Source organism: Lissotriton helveticus, chromosome 7 (genome assembly GCF_964261635.1).
Source record: "Lissotriton helveticus chromosome 7, aLisHel1.1, whole genome shotgun sequence".
Lineage (NCBI taxonomy): Eukaryota > Metazoa > Chordata > Amphibia > Caudata > Salamandridae > Lissotriton > Lissotriton helveticus.
This window is the reverse complement of record NC_136068.1, coordinates 673,574,901-673,597,530: the sequence shown is the minus strand read 5'-3', so window position 1 is coordinate 673,597,530 and position 22,630 is coordinate 673,574,901. Positions and strand designations below refer to the sequence as shown.

Sequence of the window (22,630 nt, the reverse complement as noted above, 5' to 3'; positions counted from 1 at the left end):
CACAGTAGAGCGAGTAGCACCCGTGTCAACCAAGAAGGTAGTTTGGTGACCCTCTACATACGGTCCTCTTTGATCTACCTCCAAGACTGCTCCAAGGGTACATTCTTCCTCCCCCATCAGACACCGTTGTTGCAATGGGTCTGAACTGTGTTTATCAAAAGTCTCAATAAAAGGCATCCGCTGGTAAGTTTGAGTTCCCTGTGGAATTCTCGGTGGCTGGAGAACTGGTACCTGCGGACCTACTGTCCCCCTTGTACCGATCTGGTTCTAGTCACTGTATTGACAACCTCAGACGTCTGCACCACTTCCTCCTGCTGGATCTGATTAGCTGGATTCGATCTACACTCGCTCTTCCAATGCCCGATCTTAGGACAGTTATGACATGCAGTAGTCTTCTTTAAGGTAGCAACATCTAGTCCTGTCTCAGGATCTATGGGTTTCCCTTTTCCCTGACCTGATACATTCTGAGTCCCTCCTTGATAATTTACCTGCCTTCTTCCTAGAGTTCCTCCATTGGTCTGGGCCTGCTCTTCCTTCTCTGCATTCTGCAACTGGACCAGCATCAGCTTATCCTTAAGCTTTGTGTTGCTTCGAGTCCCCTTCATCGCTACAGTATCTGGCATACCGCAAGATTTCATCCACTGATTTATTTTTCCAGCAAATCAAATGCTGCTGAATCATAAAGCTAACTTCTGGTCTCAATCCTAACACAAATTTGAAGACGAACTGTCCCTTATCCTTTCGATCGAGAGTATCTAACCCACTGACTGCTTGAAGGCTTTTAAGAGCCTCTCATAGTAAGCATGCACACTCTCCTTTGGCTTCTGAACAGTTCTGTCTATCTTAAACCAATCAATATCTTGTGGCGAAATATTAGATTGCAACCATGTGATTACTTGTTAGTACTTTTTCATAACCACAGGAGAAGGACCATGTGTAACTGAATCTTCCTCAGGCCCCGAAGACGGCCAATCAACAGCAGTTTTACAAGCTGACCACAAATCACTTGCTCCCACAATATCAAACAATGTATTCAAATCGATGCACAGTACTTTTGACATTTTGACAAAACGATCAACTTGCTTGTACCATTCACCAGGTTTTTCCCTCAGCCGAGGAAAATCATTGGTAAACGCTGCTAAGTCACCTCTACTCCACGGCACATGCACATACCCTCCATTTGGTACCTCGCGCAACGGAAAAGCCTCTACTCTCATCTTTCCTCCACCTGGGGGTGGTGTTTCTCCTATACTCTTCCTGGCACTCTTCTTCTCTTTTAGGTGTGACAATCACGCTGCCTATATGCAGGTAATATGAAGAGCACATAATTACACTGGTTTTCTTTTATGTTTTCACATATACAGTAGCTTAATGTCAACAAAGGTCCTGTAGAAAGCCTGGGCAAAAGGCCCCTAAAGGCTGAAAGTAGTCGTCCATATCCTTTTGAGCAGCGACATATTTGGCTAATGTCGTATCCGCAATTATTTTATTAGGTTTGTGGGAGTTGTTGGAAATAAAAGGTTTTTCTCTCACATCTCCTTTTTAGATCACCACTTTTTTTGCACTGCACTTTGTCCTTTTCCATCATACAACTGAGTAGATATCCTTCAGATATATTAGTAGACTCAGTAACACTACAGGTTACTGTGCTCTCTTTTGTCTCTGTCTGTTTATATAAGGGTCATATGGACCAAAGCGATATTCTCACCATATCTTCTCTTGTTGTGCCAAAGAGAGTGAATGCTGAGATAAGAAGGATATCCAAATGATGACACTGGCCTTGTGAGGCAGTTGATGGAAATCTGACTGATTTGCAATGGTCTTAGAGCACGGTTATTGTTAGTTTTGTCTCTTTTTCTTTATCCTTCTCTCAACGGTTTGTAAAATGACCTCCAGATTTTTATGTATTGAATAGAGTGAATATGGGGATTGAATCTGGTGGGGTCAGTAAATTATCCCTTAGAACCTTGTCCCTTGTGGATGTGTAGAGAGACTCTTCTTCTTTGACCATCTTTTCTCTCATTTGTCAAACATGCTCCATGCGCATATTCCTATAATCAATTCTCGAATGTGTGTTTTCAAACCTATGATTCTTTTCTCTTCTAATTCCTGATCACTGTAATTTAACATATGATTCCCCTGTAACATTTTAGTGTTAGACAAATCCACATCATACCTCTGTGCCAACTCTGTCAATTTCTCATGTGCTTTCCTTGCCTTGCGAGTTACATCTTTCGCCACAAACAACAATTCATCTGGCTCATAGAGTTAGATCCTTTCCAAAGGCAAATTTCCACTGATTATCTACTCCGCTTCTGCCTTTAATCTCACCACATCCAGCACCTTGGCCCTCAAAGGGTGACTACTTCCATCCGCTGTCCCGTTTCCTCCAGAACCAGCACCCTCTCCTATTACTGACTGTACCAAACTTCCATTTCCTGTTTGATCTGGATCGTATCCTGCGACTATAGGTCCAATGGTGATCGGTACTGTAAGAGCTTCCGGTAGTCTGGTAACTGTGTTGAGCTCATCTGCCTCCCTTCCCATCAGTGGTTGTGTCCCCATCCTCTCTGTCCCTGCTGAAATCCTTCCTCTCACTCCCACTGTGGAGTTTATCTGTATCGCCCCTGTTTCCCTTGCAGAAGCTCCCATTCCTCCTTCCGAACCTGGATTATATGGTGGTGGACATTCTGCCAACAGCCTCTCCAAGAGACTGTCATCTGTGTCGCTATCATATTCCTCTTTTCTTCTCTTTTGGGCGTCTCCTACTTTTACTAGTAACGGAAATAGTCTATCTCCCTCAATGGCGTCTACCCTTCATCTCCTCGCCAATGCGTCCCATCACACATCCTGAAACGCCCTGATCGACTTCTTCACCCTTTCCTGACTTCGATCTCTTTTTCTTGCATGCGCTGCTCTTATCCATACATCAAGCGCCTCAAACTGAGTTGGTCGCAATACAGCCACCACCGATTTCAAATGGTACAACACATTAATCTAAATGAGCCATAGCGTGGGAAAGCAAAATATCCCTCCTTCTCAGTCATCTTTTGCCAATTTTGAAGCCAAAGTATAGTATGGACCCCTACATTTGTAGCCACATAATGAGCTGGGGTATCCTCAGGTGGGCTTCTTCCCCCACTCGATTTACTACTCCTCCATCTCCCCTACACAGATCTTGTAATACTCTAAAACATTTCAAGATAAAATCAACTCTTTTACCCACAGTGTTTTCGTTTTACTTCCTAATGTCAATCCACCAATACCAGCGCGGCGTTACACTAACCCGACCTATCACAGCGCGGCACACTTCGACGTCCTTCTTCCTCCTCAAGCAGCACTTCCCCTCCTTCACAATCTCTTCAAACACTCCTGCACGTCTCACTCATACAACAAGTAACTGTCTGTCCACGAAACGACCAAACAATGACTTGATCGACTGTCTGTCCACCATATGACCAGACAGTCACCCGTAATTGTCTACCTCAATCTGACATTTGTCTGTCAGCAAAAAGACCGGACAACTGCCCTCAACCATCTGCCCATGAACAGCCAGACGGTCACATAAATAGTTGATAGGATCCAATCACTCGATTTTACACAAACAGTAACCCACGGACTGCGTTGGTCACTCAAACACTCACTCTCTTGTTCCCTATCTCAGATGGGTTTGTCGAAGACGACTCACGGCTCCCACCATCAATGGCTGACAATTACGGCTCTGGGTGTCTTCTACACCACAATCTATCTATCCCAGGATCTTAGGCTACTTGTCGAGCCTGACATCAAAACTTCATGGACCGCATGTGCTCTCAGTCCGAAACCACAATCACTCAACTCTCATTCCAACTACGCAAGATATCACACAATCAAACCATCACCGCAATCTAACAACATCCCTATTCATACTCACTCCTACGCGAACTGCGGCTTCCGCCACACCATCACTCTCCGTCGGTCTCCGCCAAACACCGTCGTTCTCCGCTCTCGATCTTCTGGGCAACCATCTCTCAGGCTTCAGGCTCTATGGGGTTTTCCTAACCTTTCCCTTACTCTCCCCTTACTACAGAGGTAACTGTCCTCTCACTACCAACTGATGAGGCTGGGTTCCTCTACAGAAATTTAACATGGAACCTCAGGTCGATGTCTCTTTTTACCTGCTGAGAAGTGTAAAGGGGAGAAACAATACATCACAATTTAACCTTCAAACTAATCAGGACTTTAGGACTATCAACTCCAACTTCAGTTTAGGGTGTTTATTACAAAGCCAAAAATAACTAAATATACAAGCACATCAAAAAGAGGTTGTAGAAATACATGTGAACGAATACAAAGCTGAACCTACATATAAGTCTGCTCCGGTGAATCATGAAGAGAATAAACAATTCCAAAAATAAAACACAAGCAAGGACCACTCCAACATTTAAGTGAGACTTAATCTGTTGCTAACAAGGAAAAACTGTTAAACTATCAATACACTATCTCTAAAGTGACATCCTTACTTAGCATTTCCCAGGCAAAATTAGTAAAAAGGTGTCAGCTTGTGAAGGCTTCCTAAGAAGTACATTCACAGAGTAAATCAGTAGACAAAGCTACAGAGCTCGTTCTTAAGATGCTTCTTAGGTTGACCTCCTAGCTCCTACCTCATCCTGTCTCCTTCCACCTCTCTGAACCTCTCTCTCTTTCTCCTTCTGCCTCTCTAATGCTCCTTCTGACTCTCCTCCCTCGGGGCACTTTCCCTAATACAAAATACGAAAATGTAGAACACACTCACAGATCACCTCACTAACAGACACCTCTTCTATGTAGTTTTCCACCGTGATTCCCGGGCCTTCTCCGTGAGAGAGAACACCGGCTCCCAATTATTGCTTCATTCATTACATTGTTACACATCTCCTCCATGCCTACCTCCTAAAACAAAAGGCGTTAGTTCTAACTAACAAAGGCAGCTTTTTCCACCTGCAACTGAAACGTGAGAACAGAACATCCTTGTATAAATATGAAGTTTGCTGACTACCTCTAAATGCGAGAGCACACCAGGGAAAAATGCATTTTCGGTCTACACAGTTGGCCAATGTAAGGATAAACGAATAGGCCCTTCATATTCCAACATGAACATTTAATTTAGGCCTTTACACATCAAATTATACACTCAACTTAATAATGCTTTACACTACAGCATCTACAATTAATACACGTTAAACATTTCACATTATTTCTTCGTGCAATCTTCATCTTAGTGCACATTTAAACTAAAATGCATTTCATTACACATAAACGTTTCGTCAAGCAATTGCATGCAGCACACTAAAAATTACAATTTCAGTCATGATTGCCAATGCATTTCTCTTTGCATGGCACAAATACATTTCTACCGTTCAACATCACATTATTATTACACCACGTTCTAATAATCACACATTATTACAAAACATGAATATGTGTGGGTGCGGGCTATCAATGATTTTAATGCGCCCCTACAATTTTAGAGCACCATCACGCTCTATCAGCATTAATGGTAATCTCGCTGCAAGGTTTTACGTTCTGATTTTGATCTGCAAATGACGCACACAGATGTTTTATTATATAATCTCATAAAGCACACTTACAGAGACATACATCGATTTGCTCACAATCCCCATGATCCCTTAGACAAAAGAAGCCGAAGTCAGGATTAAAACTCACCCTCCAGGGGTCAGAAGTTAGTAACTTTCCCACTAACCCTTGCACAATGAAGATATATTTACATTATATATTTCCCCATCACATTGTTTCTCCACTCTTGTATCAGCCAGACCCGGCAAGCCATACTGTTCTAAGCACCTTATGCTCGAAATGTTCCCAACAGAATAATAAAAGCTGCCCTCTGTAAAGCAAACTGCTTCTGCATGGAGGAAGGAACAGGCTATCACAAATGCAAAACTTAAAATTCAAACTTGTTGGTGAGCCACCAACTCCCCAATATGTGAAACGAGAACAGTTGTTAGCATATCTTTCAAAGGCCTGAGTGTGGGTCAGATTTCCAACAGACCACAAAACGCGACGTTCTTCTAAATACTGTCTCTCAGTTCCACAGGAAGCGAATTCATGGCAGAGTTATGCACTCACATAGAGCGCACACCTTGTTGTTCAGCGCTTGGAATGGTGCATAAACAATCTCAGAGTGGCAGCCAAACAAAACAATCTCCTTGGTGAATGCCAGTTTGACCTGTTTATGAAACAAAAGAGGGTGTAAGAACGTTTGAACTCTGACAGTTAGAGAGTCTAAGCATCATTAGCACAGCTTGTAGACTTTACTTTCATTACAAACCAAGCACTAGCAAAACCAATAAGTCTAAGCCAAGCAGGGGAAGGAAAATCAAGAGAGGTAGAAGATACATAGAAAATAGAGAAAGAGAGTCAGGAAACATGCACTCCATTGGAGTGCTGAAATAAAATGAAAAATACCACTTTCAACTAAGTAGTAGGGGGACACAACTTCAGGAAATCCAGTCCAAGTCGAACAAAAACTATAGGCCAGCTTACAGGCAACTAAATCTATCTGTAGCCGATGAACAGAACTGGAAGCGAAGTGTTATGTCTCCCATCCATCTTTAGTGTACTCCCTCTCTTTTCATCATGGTGGTACATTCCGCAGCATGCCTACCCTGGACTCACTTTTGATTTTTTTAAGTGCTGTCAACTGTCATGATCAGGAAAACGTTGTGAGGTGACAGCTGACTGAATTGGTGATGCCAAATAAAAGAAGCTCTTTTTGCTGCATTGTCGATTCTTATTTACAAAACTCTGGGACGCTTGCGAATTAGGAGAGCATTCCTAGTCCATTGCATCAATTCAGGAGTGCTCTCAAATTTAGTTTTTTTGCCAACGTCTTAAGGAATTGAATTCATCAATAAATACTCTACTAATCACTATGCTGAGCCAGTGAGGGACTCACCCAATTAAAAGGCCAGACAAAGTATTACATACATTGGATTGACTTTGGACCACCAACATCCCCAATTCTCTTCCTAAAGCGTTCGGTTCTTCAGTACTATTATTTGACAAAATTGGTTGTGAACAGAAAGAACATGGAAGCATGCCAAAATACAGCACTTGGAGGGCAACTTCCTGTTGTCTCATCTGGAGAGAGGTTTGTTGCATGTGAGGAGCCTGAGTCAGCCTTAATCGACGTGAGGGAGGGATGTATGACGTTACAACGCATACTTTTACAACGCCTACCTTTACATCGCAAATTTTACAACGCATACCTTTACAACGCATAGTGCTTTTAGGCGCTGGATAGTGAATAGTTTAATTTACTATTCCAACTCCAGTCCCCATGGATAGTAGGGAAGGTGTTGGATAGTACATTAAACCTATTCCCTATCCTAGAGCGCCCCCCAGCGCAATGCGTTGTAATAGTTTGCGTTGTAAAAGTTGCGTCGTAAAGGCACTGCGTGGTAAAAGTTGCGTTGTAAAGGATGTATACCGTGAGGGAGAGATGGCTTGCTCTCAAAGATAAAGGAAGACAGGCAGCTCTCTTGCTTCCAGACATGTCAACCGCATTTCAGACTATAGATCATGGTTAGCTCCTGTCCTGGGAGCTTGGATTGGGGTATGGGGATCAGAAGTAACTCCACGGAGGTTAACTGCTTCTTTCTTCATGGAAGGAAACAGTGAGTCCACCTCGGTGATTACTTCTACCAGGGGGCAACTAGACCAGAACTTTTGGGGAGCTAACACTCCAAACCAGGGCTAGCCCTAGCACTGGTCGCACATGGTGCAACATTTTCTTCTGGCGCCCCTTCCCCCATTTCCTTCTTTTCCATGAATTCCCTCAGTACGCCTCACCAACAATGCTTCTTCTCATCTCTCTATAGTACCTATCTGACAAACATTTCATTTTTTACAGTGCCACTCATAGTTTACTCACATAGGGTTCTGTGATCTGCATGGTACAAGTTCTTTGTAGCAGGCACATTAATCCTCTCCACTGTGTGGGTGGCAGGAGTGCCCATGTGAGTGCACGGTGAGCGATGCAACAGTGTGAGAGTAGGGTAAGGGGAGTGACTGCAGGGTGAGTGAGGTGAACATATGGTGCAGATGTAAGTGAAGAGTGGGATGAATGAACGCATGGTTAGTGATGGGCTTGTTTGGGTGAGATTGCAGATTGAGCAGTGAGGGGGATAGGTGGGTGAAGTGTCACATGAGTGCGGGTGAGTAGTGTGTTCGTGTGACTACAGGGTGAGGTACAGGGTGAACAGCGCAAGTGCATTGTGATTGCAGAGTGATCGCTGTGAGTGCAGGGAGAGCGAGTGAATGGTGTGAATGCATGGTGATCATTGTGAGTGCATTATGATCGCTGTGAGTGCAAGGTGAGCATGAAAGTGAAGGGCGACAATGAGGAGTGAGTTGTCTGATTGCAGGGTGCATTCCCAGACACTTGAAGGAACTCAGTATGCTGTTGATAGCGGCATAGAGCTTCAGATATAAGTTACACTATTGCTATTATGCAGGGCTTTAAGCGGTATGAAAAAACTGGGGAGTGCAGGGAGCTGAGTTTCTGTTGTAGTAACCCCCCCACACACACACACACTTTTTACTAGATTTGTAATGCAATTTGACTTGATCTGCCCTGGGTCCCTGCCAATCAGGTTCCCAGGCCTGTGTTCTTACCCAAAACTGTACCTTTGTACCCCCAATTGGCACCTCTCTGGCCACATGTAAGTCCCTTGTAAAAGGTGCCAATGGTACCAAGGGCACTGTGACCTGGGAAAGCCTCTAAGGACTACAGCACATATTGTGTCACGCTTAGAAGTCCTGTACCTTAACACACACACACTGCCATTTCAGGCTACGTGTTTTGGTGCGGAGAAAAGTGAAGAGTCGACATGGCACACATTCCTTTGTGCCATGCCTGCAATCCACTGCCTATGGTATAGGTAAGACACCCCTGTAGCTGGGTGCACAATACCACTGGTGAGGGTTCAGTTGCATGAGCACTGTACCCCTGCAGTGTCCACGTCCATTTTTAGACATTGTAACTGCAGTAAATGAGAGTATATGGTCTGGGAGTTTGTCATTATGAACTCCACAGCACCAAAATGGCAAGACTGAATTCTGGGAAGTTTGGTAGCAAACTTCTCAGCATAATAAACCCACACTGATGACGTTGTGGGATTTGTTATACAATGCACTCAGAGGGCATCTTAGAGATGCCCCTTGAAAAACAACCAGCCTCTGGTGAATTCCCTGACTGGTACACACCAGCCTGCCACCACGAGACATGTTTTTCAACCCCTGGGGTGGGAGCATTCACTCCCTGAGCTCAGAAACAAAGCCTTTCCTGGGAGGAGGTGGTCACACCTCCCCCAGGCCAGGAAGAGCCATCTGTGGCAGGGAAGCTTCAAAGGCCTTGCTGCCTTTGTAATGCGACCCCAGCCTCGCATGCTATCAGGAGCAGGCCCCCTTCCTGTCTCCCCTCTTTTTCCGCCAGAAGACAGACGGGAAAAATTAGCACAGCCCAGAAGGTGTGCCCACCTCTGCCCATCCCACTCCTCATGTGGGGAGGTGAGGTAAAGCCCACTTTTCAGTGCTCGCCATCTTGCAAATGGCAGGCACGCTCCAATCAGGATTAGGTATTGTACCCACTCCCCCACGTGGGGTGAACACACTAAGGGTGTAGTCACCCTAAGATCAGTAGCCCATTGGCTACTGCCCTCGAGACCCCTAAAACGTCCCCTACATTCAATATTTAGGATGCAGCCCAGAACCAAAAGACAGATTCCTGCAACCTAAGAAGTAGAGGACGAAAGAAGACGCCCAGCAGAGGAAACTGCAGAGAAGAACTGACTTGGCCCCAGCCCTACCAGCCCGTCTGCAGTTTCTAGAGATCCTGTGCCAAAAATCGCCTTGTCCTGCAGCCAATGACCTCCAGAACCCGTGGGAGGACTGACTGCCTTCAACAAAGACTGGATCTCCTGTGAACAGCAGCTCTGTTCAAAAGAAACTTCCAAGACAGACTCTGAGCCAGCTGAGGACAAAGAAACCTGTTGCGTGGAACCACCACTGCATCCGATGCCTATGGCCCGAATCTGGGTGGCTCACCGGTCCCAGCGAGGTCTCCCAGCACTCCAGAGTCTGATTCCACTGTGGGTTGACCCCTACATGACTCCCCAACATCGTCTACAGCCTCTGCACAGAGTACCCCCAACAGCAAGTGGCCCGGTAAGGTGAAATCTGACCTCAAAAGACACCCTTGCATACAGCCGCCCTGCGCCCTGGAAAAGAGAGTCCGAGGTGCACCCACTTTCCTGAGCCTGCCTCGGTAACTGCCCAGCTGTTGGTCCCCCCTCCTTCCCGGAGGTCTTCCTGGACCGAGCCTGCAGCCAAAACCGTCAATCCCCATTGAAAACAACAGGGCCCCCGACGCCAAAACAGCACCCTGCACTCAACCGTCCCTGTGCCGCTGTGGGTGCACCTTGTATGCTAACTCAAACTCCCCTTTCCCCTGAACCTAACACCAGGAGCTTTGCTCCCACAACCTTGTGGCCTGCTTGTGAGCAGCCCCTGACCGGAGACCCCCAATTCCCCATTGGAGAACATTGCGTCTCAGCACTCTGCAGCCGGCCGGCCTAGTGCCACTGAGGGTGGTCCGAGAGTGCATCCTCGACCCTGGGGTAACCCTGGTTCTAACCCCAGAATACCAACTCCCACAAACCAGTACTTACCTGCAAACCGATAACTTCATTTCCTCCCATAGGACTGCATTGACTACTTTTCCTTGAAGTGTAGAGTTGGTTTGTAGGAAATATTAAAAAAACTGCATATGTGTAAAAACTGAATTACTTACCTTTTGTCTAGGAAATGTCTCAGTGTGACATCTAGGCATATCACACTGATTAACAAAAGTGACTTAAAAAGTAATCTAAAAATTAACGTGCACAGTTATCTGTAAAGTAAGTGAAAAGTTATTCCGAACTGTTTACTTACCTGTTAATTAACCAACTGTATTTGAACCTGCATTCAACTGTACATCACTGCATAAGATTTAGCAAAGTATTATTTCACTTACCGGCACCAGGTCTGGCTTGGTTTTAGTAATAAAATAATGAAATAATATTTTTATACAAACAAATTGGTCTGAGTTCAGTCTTTGAGTATGTGACATCATTTCTTGCCTGAGTGTGTACAATAAATGCTTAACTCTACCCTCTGATAAAGCCTTACTGCTCGCCCACACTACCACAAACAGAGAGTAAGGTGTTAATCTACCTTTACCTCTGCCTACCTTTGGGGTTCCACTGGACTCGGTGCACACTATACCTCATTTTGGTATGGTACATGCAGAGCCAGCTTCCTACAGAGGGTCTCTCAAAGGGGCAATATAATTAAGGGTGTGGCTTAAAACCTTTATGCTAAAGGTCTGTGCTCAGCATAATGTGCTGCATGACTGGTATTTCGCTGCTTCTGTTATTGCCTCCACATAAGTAACATTACACCTACAACAAGCCAGGACTATTGGCTTTGTCAAAGGTTGTTAGTTGCATACAATAAATATACTTTATACATACATACAACTATGGCTTCATTGTATATAATATTGAAAATGCTTTAGTTCTTGTGCAAGAGCTTGTGGCGTAATAGCTAGAGCTGCCAACTTTGTTGCGGAGGAAGCAGGTTTGAGTCTCAGTATCAGCTCAACATCTTGTGTTTCTAATCAAATCACTTAATCGTGCGTGGCTACCAAAACATAAATGAAGACGTCCTTGTTGGTGTTCATGTAACGCACCTCAAATTTAGCAATACATAACTGTAAAACAATTAAACCAAATCAAAACCCGCTCACATCGTGCCCCAACACCCCACACAAGTATTAACCCCTCCTCACTTAATCACAGTCCAGGCTATCAATACGATAACTCCTACACCTGACCCCGGACTCAATGAGATACTACTATCCCTACAAAAAATCAAAGAGGACATCCAAACTCTTCATTACCTGATCCTGCTACAACCCAAGCCACACACATGCGAGACTCACTCATCGATCATGCACTAGCTCCCCGTCTCGGATGCTCCCCAGATGGAAAACAGTACCTTACCCCAATGCTTCATCCCGTCCGATTAGGAAAAAATAACTCTATCATCGAAAGATCTTACTCCCCTGCTCCATTCCTACGAGCTCCATTCCCCACCCCCTAAACCTGCACACACGGATAACACACAGAAACTGTCATTAATCCAACCCATCCAGTCCAATGCCTCTAGAGGTCATTTGTTGAAAATAACCTCAAGAGAGTACCCATCTTCTATAACCACAACACCACTCCTACCAAGGCCCAGCTAAAATGTATCCTACTAGTAGATTGGCCGCATGTCATGACGCTGATATAGCTGACCTCATAATAACCAATGAACCCGACCTTAGAAGCCTGGCTAAACAAATCATCCACATCCATCTTAGACATACCAGTTCACCCAAACTATTACATCACAAGACTAGATGGACTTGATAGGCTAGGTGAATGATGGTTTTGCCTGCGTCAATAGGAACAACCTCTTTGTGAACCGCTCAAACTCCCCGGTGCTCTCTTCATGTGAATACATATGCATAATATCAGCAAATCAAAATGGGACACCGCAGCAGGACGATAGGTCTCAGAAGCACGCAGATCGGCAATTCCGGTCTTCTCTCCCCCTGCCAGGTGACCCAGGAAGCTTTAACAGCAAACAGCAAGTTAAAGCAGAGGGAACCCCCCTCTAACACGTATAGCACCTTAGCGCGTGCGACACTTTTATAAAACAACACTAACCACTTAATATAGTTTATTTTCACCCACACATACTCATTGGTCCTGAGGAAAGCCAGATGTAAACAAAAGGCCTGGCTGAAACATGTAGACCACACAGGACGTGGGAGCCCATAACTCACTCCACCGCGTCTGTTTGCCTTTTTAGGTTTCGCTGGAGGGCGGAGCTCTTAGCTCCGCCTCCAGAGAAATCTCTTGATTTCCAGTAAGGAGAATGGAATACGCCCCCCTGTCCCATTGGCTAGCTCCATAAATGGAGGCTAGCCATTGGAACAGAGATCTGTCCGTCAAGGCCGGACCACATTCGGGGGCGTTCCCGAGATTTTTTCCCAGGGCGGAGTTACGTTTTTGCCCGTTCCCTCCCCTTTCACTGAAAGTCTGTCCATTCCGCCCCCTCCGTGTGCCTTTCCGCCCCCCCCTCGCTGTCCTGTGCACGTTTCCCGCCGTCCGTGTCCTCTCCCGCCCCCTCCCGCCGTCCGTGTCCTCTCCCGCCCCCTCCCGCCGTCCGTGTCCTCTCCCGCCCCCTCCCGCCGTCCGTGTCCACTCCCACCCCCTCCCGCCGTCCGTGTCCACTCCCGCCCCCTCCCGCCGTCCGTGTCCACTCCCGCCCCCTCCCGCCCCCTCCCGCCGTCCGTGTCCTCTCCCGCCCCCTGTGTCCTCGTAGGTGCTTGTTCTTTCTGGTTCTGTTTCCTCTTCATGTTCCGATCAAACACATTGAGAACACCGTCTGCCCGGGAAGTGAGATCTCGTACTGGAGTGATTATAGGTGTGCTGTAGTTGGTGCAAACATTGCGAGAAGGCGGCAAGTAAGGGTGTGTGGTATTGGCTGCTTCAGTTGTTGTCAGATGTTCATTGGCTGTGTGCACTCCACGCCTTCCTTCCGCCAGTAGGCGGCCATCAACAAAACATGTGCTTGGGAATGGGATATTAACGCTACATACTGGCTGACAGTCTAGCGAGAAACCTGCGATTAGACCCGAGTCAAGCCCTTCAGTCAGAAAGAGACAGCGTGAGAGCCTTGGGGTGGTAGGAAAGCACGTGAGTGAACTGTATTCTGGTGTGTATACGATACAAAGGTAGGCTCAGGCTAACTGTACTTTGATTCATCCAAGCAGCACCAGTTGCCCGAGAACCATTCGATCTTTTACTGTCATCGTGAGTAGTAATTTATGTACTTTTCTGCTGCACTTCGCTCTTTCTCCCTCGGCTTCACTTTTTGCTTCTCGGCTCGATCAGAGGCTGTGCTCCTCATCTATGTAATTTTCCTCTATGATAGCGTCTGTTGGGGGTCTCGCCCCTCCCCGTCCCTTGCAGCGTTTCGCATCCAGTGCATTGTAAATGAAGTAAAGTTCCCTGGCGAAACAGACAGAAGCAGCCGATCTACGTATTAGGCTTATCGACCAAGCTGCGTACTTTCCCATGCATTTTCAGTGTTTACGTTTGTGTTAACGATTATCGGAACTGCATTTTCACGGTTGTTTAAAAATCCATTTAATGTTGGGAAAATATGCAGGATACAAATGTATAAAGGAAGATACATACATTGGGGGAGCTGTCATGTTGTTTTCGTACTTACATGGAATGTTTAGGGTGCCCACCTACCTAGTAGTTTACTAGCCGGACCTGGATTTTCATTGTATTGTATTGTTTTGTAATTGCATTTATATAGCTCTTACCCTGACGAGGTGTCAAAGGCGAAACCGTTGCATTGTAAATGCTTGTTATTGCTAGCAGGGGCCCAGACATTAAAGTTATCCATATACCCTCGGGAACTGGGACCCACTCCATAGCTTTTAAATCACCTTCACACCCACAACACAGCACACTAAGCAAGTATACCAGCTCCTCGGTAATCTGGAGTCGAAGCACACCCGGGACACATTCGGTGTCACTGTGGTGGGCCCGATAATGAAGCATGCCACCAACTAGGTTGGTGGGTGAGGGCTTCATAATCAAACCAATTGGTTTGCCGACCTACGTACCCACTGAGTCTCCCAACACAACTAAGCTAGTCCTTTCTTGATACTACACAATACATATGCCTAAACATCACGAACAGTAACAAGCCAACATGCTCACTACATTCATTCTACCATCCTCCTGGCAACAACCTTACCTTCATCGAACAGGTAATGGATATTCTAGCCACAAATGTCAGACAACAGACTACTCAAATCTTCCTGGGGGACTTCAACCTCCACTGGAACGATCCTAACGACCCAGAGGTCAATAGCCTCAAAGCTTTCCTGTCCGACCTTAACTTGTCCCAAATCTGTGACAGCCCCATCCACGAAAAAGGCTTAGCCCTCGATCTAGTAATTTCCAAAGCAGACTCTACCCAGCTGGAACCGATCCTCCCTTGCAACTGATCCTCCCATCACATAGTCACTTTCCATATCAAGGTAGCAGTTAAACTACTCTCTGTCCAACCGACGAGAATGAAAATCTGGAAGAGGAACCTAAAAAAAGTCAATCCCGCCTCACTCATATCCTCACGCCCCCGCCAAATGGACTAAAGGATGTACATGATCTGACCAATCACTACTTCCACTCTATGAACATGGTACTAGACAACTTAGCTCCCTTACAATTGAAAAGAGTAATCACAAAAGACTAAAACCCCTGGTATGATGGTAGGCTAAATGAAGACAGAAGATCACTAAGAGCAATTGAAAGACAATATAGAGCTGCAACATCCTCCTCCCACCTCAAATTACTAAGAAGCACTAGAAATTCCGATTACAGAAAGATTAGACGATCAAAAGCTGACTTCACATGTAAACAATTAGACCAAGCCAAGAATCATCCCAAAAGATTATTCAAAATAATCAAAGCTCAATCTAATGGTGTCTCCCACTCCCCCAAGCTAATTCTGAAACACTCCCCAGTTGTGAGGAACTTGCCTCCTTTTTCACAATAAAGACTGAAAACTTAAAGACAGACCTACTTAACGATCTATTATACCATACTGACCCACACATGAACTCCTCACTGACCACACCAGGGACCCCGCATAACTGCTCTGCAAAGCTTGACCTCAAGAACAACGCCTCCTGGACCGCCTTCAACTTCTACAGTGAAGAATGTATCCTAAATATGCTCACTGCTCTGAAACCCTCTAATCACTTCAAAGCCCCTCTACCAGCAAGCCACTTAAAAGCCTTCATTCCACTGTTAGTACCCTATGGACTAGGATTATAAATACCTCTCTTCTGCAAGGAACCATCCCAGTTATCCTCAAAGCTGGTCAGGTATCCCCCATCTTAAAGAAACCATTGGCGGACCCGTCAGACCTGAATAACTATTGCCCAATATCCAACATCTCGACCCTGGACAAACCACTAGAAAAGTGTGTCCGCACGCAGCTTAGTAAACACATAGACCACTTCCACCTACTCGATCAATTCTAATCAGGCTTTTGATCAGGGCACAGGACCGAATCAGCCATAACCCACATAATAGATGACGTGTTACAAATACTGGATCAAAACAAAGCCTGTTTAGTATTCCTGCTTGACTTATCCTCAGCCTTCGATACAGTCAAACACGACAACAAACTAGACCTCTTGAAACATAGAATGGGACTGTCTGGAACGGGGTTAAACTGGTTTACTTCCTTCCTCCAAAACAGAACACAAAGATTCAAAATCAACCAATCTTTATCTAACCCCATCCAGTCACTTTGGGAGTACCCCAGCGACACACAACTCTACATTAAGGTCCATTCACTTGAAGACATCAAGTCCCATAATTCAACGCTCCAAAAAACACAGACCTAGCTGGTAAAGAACTGTTTAAAACAAAACACCCTAAAAACAGAATTCCTCTTAATCGCTCCCCCAACCAAACAACCAACATCCTCGAGTGGATGAAGCACCTAACAGCACTCGACGGTCAACCTCTCATCATTGATTCTGCTAAATCGCTAGGAATAATCCTGGCCAATAAGCTAAATATGCAGAAGCACATCAGCGCTACAACTAAAGGAGCAAATTTTTAGATGAACACACTGAGAAAACTGAAACCTTTCATACCTGCAGATGACTTTAAACAGGCAGTTCAAGCTCTAGTAATTCCTTGAGTGGACTATGAGAGTGTCGCTCTCTGCGGCCTTCACAGATCAACGACCGCTCCTCTAAGAGCTCAATCAATACAGCACTAGACTCATCACAAGTTCCAAAAGAAACTGCCACATCTCCCCTGACATTCGTGCCCTCAACTGGCTACCTTTTGAGGCCAGAATCAATTTGAAAATTGCCTGTATGACACACAAGGCATTGCATCACAAAACCCAGAGACACCTAGCTGAGAAACTAGTACTATCGGGTGGTAACAGATCTACTAGGAGTTCTGATAATCTTCTACTTAAACCACAATGTTTCTCCAAGAAGAAAACGTACCCCCATACGTTCTCAGGAATGGCTCCCAGGATTTGGAATGCCTTACCCCCAGAAACAAGACTTAATCCGTCTGCTGCATTTTTTAAAAAAGAAGTGAAATCGATTCTCTCGTCCAAACTTACTGTAACTTTTTTTTTACACCCTTGTAGATATGTGCTAGTTTATAATAGTTACCACTACTGTATTCACATAATGCATTGTATTTATATGTATATGTCGATCACCTATATTTGCCCTGTAAAGCGCTCTGATACCAACAAGGGTCTTGTTCGCGCTATACAAATCCGTAAAAAAAAAACAGTAAACTGCTGCTGAGTTAAGATTTTTTTTCCAGTCTGAGTGTGAGAGTGAAAATTGGGAGCCCTATAGGGACCCGTCTCGGCACCTGCTTTTACGAACTGCTGGAGACCAGCACCTGCAGGACCTGGCCCACCTAAAGCCCTGCTATTGTGGCATTAATTAGTGATCGAGGTTGATGAAATAAATAATGTGCTGATCCTGCAACAAACATCCAGTCTTATTATTAGGGTTGCCAGCTTATTATTTTGATGTCCCAGATGGTTTAAAAAATGGACAGTCATCTAAAGTAGTATTTTCAGCACTTATACTTCGAACAGCAAAAATAAATAGAAAGCATTTTTAATTGTGTTCTAGGGCAGCCTGAATGACCCATGATAATAATTAAAGGGGACATAGACAAAGAAGTCACATTACAAATGAATACATACTTTTTTTATTTAAAACCCTATTAAGTGTCAAGACAAGGTTTTTGCAGGCTCTTTAAACAACACTTGGCTGGCATTTTTCTTTTGGCAAACCTAGTTTATATTCCTTTTCATGAAATGCATTCGCACACTACAGCAGTAAATGTAAAATATATGTAAGGAATAGGCAAAGTGGGGGCACAGGGGGTACCAGAACCAGAAAAAAAACTAAGCCTTGGTAACCAGTTTACAAAGGTATGTAAATATGCAAATGGTCTTTAAAGACCTGTGAAAAACTCGGGCCTGGGGGAGATAAGACTCTAGACACTGCCCAGTCGAGCCCACAGCTGCAGCAGCCGGGGCTGAGACACACGACGAATGGGCGGGGGGGGGGGTTCTTAAGCCCATTCTGCGCCTGACCTCTGCCTAGTATTGAAAAAGTCTTGAGGGGTTCCTCAGAGCTCGGCAATAGCTATGTCTCTTTAACTCAGGTATGCTTCCCCACTCCGAATTAGGGACTGAGGTCTGAGGTGTCGCGTGTATGCTTAAGATACGCAAATTCTAGTGAATCCTTATGAGTAATCTAATGGAATGTAGCAGGTGATGAAATGTCTGAAACAAGTACAGACATGGACGAAATCCAGCTCACTGTGTATACATAGGAGTAAATTATTGATTGTGAGTTTTAGTTGCTACATTCTCTGCTGTGGAAATGACCACCGCCCTTCTCCTGCCTCCAAGCGCTGTACAAACAGTGCACACTACAACTTCAGGTGTTTGTAAAATCAGCCACTTATTAGAAGCCAAATATCAGTATATTATCATTCTACTAATATATATATATATATATATATATATATATATATATATATATATATATATATATATATATATATATATATATATATATATATATATATATATATATATATATATATATATACATTGGCCCTGTTCTAGTCGCTAAACCACATAGACTGTTATTTCACATTGTGGTGCTTTCACAACTGCCATATTCTATCTAATTTATAAAACCAATTCAAAAGGTAGGTTACAAAATCGAAGCACCCTGATTAGACTACGATGAAATGTCGTCACTGGTCAAAGACCCCGGATAGACTGGGATGGTTTGTAATTATTGCAAAGATTGAAATGCAGATGCTGGTTCTAATATGGAGGGTTGTCAATAAGTTGGTACTGCTGTATCTAACCCGTCCATAAAGAACATTTTGTAGCCGCTCCTGAAGAAGGTCAGGTTCAGAGGAAAAAAACTGGTGTCCCAACAGAATCAAGATGGAGGGCCAACCTCCTTCCCTCATTTAAGTGACAGATAAAAAGATATTTAAGTAGTGCTTATTTTATGTTCCATAGTGTTCTAGCTATTAAAAGACTGGATAGGACATGATTGCTGTCTTTGAATGATTTTGTATTTATATGTTATCTAGATAACTGGTGGTATTTTGTTTATTGACAAGGTAACATTTTGCCTGGGGTTCGATTTCTAGGAGACTTTATTATTGTGCTGGTGGTGAATTTTTGACATGATTATTCGTTGTGACTTGAACCCTGAATGTATCCAGCATTTTCGTTTCAATATAAATATTAAATGCAAAATAATTATGCATATAATAAACCTGCTAGGTGGTCTATCAGTCAACCATAGTAATAAATGCAACTAAGCTAAAGATGGGCAGAATAGATGTGACTTTTTGGAATGATCATTCTATTACTAAAGTGATGCAGTCATTAGGATTCTTCATCTCATCAATAGGTTAATCGTAGAGGAGGGGAGTGATGGTGAGTGGGTGGAAACCATTCCTTCTGTCTTGAATTTGGCATACTTCTTCATAACGACGGCTCACTCGTGCCGAGCCAACTTCCCTACCACAATCACATGTAGAAATAGAGGTAACAGACAAACACCTATTGATGGCTGTGAAGACGAAGCATTACAAGTGTGTGGGAGTTATATTTTCAGCAAAATGTAGCAAATATGCCAAATTTGGCAATTCCAAGAGTTTACAAACTTCATTGTCTATATAAAAGCTGCAGGTGGAAAAAAAGGTTTCTGGATTTTTCTTTTTGCAACTCTTTTTTCTAGTTGTGTTTTACCTGCAAAGCCGAATTTTGTGGAACTTTCAAACTCAATATTTTTTTTTAAAAGTTTGCCATCTTCATGATGTTGTCAAAGTGAGCTTTAAATTAGAAAAAATCATAAAGTTTGGGAAGCCACCTTCTCACACTTCAAACACTCATACTCAAAATAAAAGTGTGACTGCACCTAATTATGAAGAGAAGAGAGAGCAAACACCAGAACTAATGTTGAATTCACTGGTGACCAAGATAATTAATCTTTCTCAAAAGAATCATAGGGAACACTGGGCCAATGCCAGTTTCTGTAGAGAAAGAGAATATTAATCATTACATTTAGAGTAGGAAGAGACATCGCTTGATTCTAGGCATTTGAATAAGCCTTGAGACACAGGATTTTAGATTTCAATTCCACAACTCCAAGGAGAATGTAACTAATAAATCACAGCTCAAAGTCAAAAACGTCTAACTCCAGGATCTAAATCATAAAGCACAATCTTGAATACTGTTTATGAATATGACTACTCATAACTAAAATGCAAAACATTGCATATTAAAACACAATTGTACAAATACTTTATGTGGATTGTGTACTTTTTGACCAATGCACCAACGCAGACGATTTAAAATAAGTTACATAACTTCATAAGGGGGATATGCTCGTTGGTCCTGATTTAGAATTTGGCTGAAAGGGCACTCAATCGAGGTTGCAATGGACTACGCTCTCCTCCAAATTGAAGGTCCGCCCGTGTGATGAACAGAAAAGCATGGACCTTAACTATGTCACCAACAGAGGTTACTCTGTCTCAGTCGCTGACATACTCCTTTGACAGTCTAACAGACTAAGGGCCCTCAGAAGGTTGGGGATTTGACCACCCACCCAATTTGGAGTGGCCAGTGAATGGCTAGTTTTCACTGTGACTTACCACCTGGTGGTAAGGGGAAATGAAAACTGCAAAATGACCCCCAGACCATGGGAGACAACTATTAGGTCATTAGATTTGTATTTTCAAAAACAAAATCTCTCTTTGGGATTTTGCCTTTGAAATTACAAAAAACATGTTAAAAGCTTGACTGTACCATCCACTATACTCTTAAAACATTGACAAGAACCATTGTGAGTGTGGGCCCTGACAAAGTTATGAAATGTCAACTGGGCCAGCCAACATATCTAAATTTGGTGGGCAGAGGACCCTCAGTATGGCTGGAGTAAAGTACTCCGCCATACCAACATCTGCCAAAGTCTAAATCTGGTCCAGTGTTCCTTGTCTGCCAAACTCTAAATAATTCATGTAACTAACTATTTATCTTTGATAAGCTTAAATGATTTGAGATTGTAACTTTTCTAATCTGCTAATAAATGTTCATGGTTTGCAAAGCTACTGCTCTCTCTCAACTTTGTGGGGCCTAATGTGCTTCACTGTCATTGATGTATTGTTGATTTGTTGATGTAAAGCCTCAGGTCACGACTGAAAGCCAACCCGCTCGAATGCAGCTTGTACTTGACTTTGCACCAACTATCTGAATTGTGTAAATCTCATCCCGATGCAACAAATCTGGTAGCGGAGGATAGTTCCTGCTGAGGTATGGAGACTTAGAATGTGCCCCACAGTCAGTTTGAATCTGCTCCAGCCCAGTCCTTGTCTCCAAAGTTCCATGGTCCACATCGGAAACTTGGCGATATACAAGCATTCCTGAAGTGGCTCTAGTGTCCTAGGTGTGTGAGTATAAGTAGGATTATGTGTCCTTGATTGTGTGTTATTGAGTGTTGAAGTGTTTGTGGTTTTGAGGAAGTATAGTTTTTCACGGTGTGATGTCCATTTGGGTCAGGGAGGTTTGCTGTGTTAAAGTTGAGATTTGAAATGCTGTTTGCGTTTTGCTTGTTTTTATGAAGAGAAACGCTCTTGCTGAAAAAAGTTGAAGTTGGTTATCAGATTTGTTGTACCCAAAGCCCCGGAATAGGAATAGAGTTATATTAATTTGAGACTGTGAAGAGCTAAGACAGGGACTTCTTAAACTTTTATTGTGAAGATGTCCTAACTGAGATTAGTATTCAGTTGAATCCTTAGTGCACTGCAGAAGAGCGCACTACTCTAGGTGATTTCCCACTGATCGAGAATTCACCTTGGTTTGTGTGACAGCACCAGGAGGGAGCTACTCCCCATTCTTCCCCAGAGGGATCAGTGACTTTAAATTTTTATTTAGTGGAACAGACAAGAGTTATTGTTTTGCTTTTGGTATTTAATAATTTGCTTATGAAAAGCTGATAGCTTGTGAGTGGGAGCTGCTGTGAGGTGCTATGTGTTACCTCATATGGTGCAGTGCAGGTATTGATCAGATGGTGTATTTGTCATGCTGGGATTAGTCATCACGTCAGAAAGTGCTTTGAGTGGTCCATACAGTCGTTATCACACACACTGAGATTGTGCACTAGTATTGCATTGTGATATGCTGAAAACTGTTGGTTATTTCAATTGAACTTTTATTGATTTGGTGTTGCCTCGCATACAGAGTAAAGAATAAATATGTCAAGTAATTGAGAGCTTTGTTTAGTGACTATGTAGAAATACCTGTCTGTGAGGTCAAGGAAGCCCATACAGGGGCACACCCACACATTACATGACAACCAAGGTTGGCTTAC

The 22,630-nt window shown here is 43.8% G+C and overlaps 1 long non-coding RNA gene across 1 annotated transcript in view; it reads left to right on the top strand.

Annotated features, from left to right (window-relative positions):
* The window catches only part of LOC144766964 (uncharacterized), a 176,415-nt gene that overhangs the window by 139,405 nt on the left and 14,380 nt on the right, over positions 1-22,630 (top strand). The gene's annotated exons all lie outside the window — the stretch shown is intronic.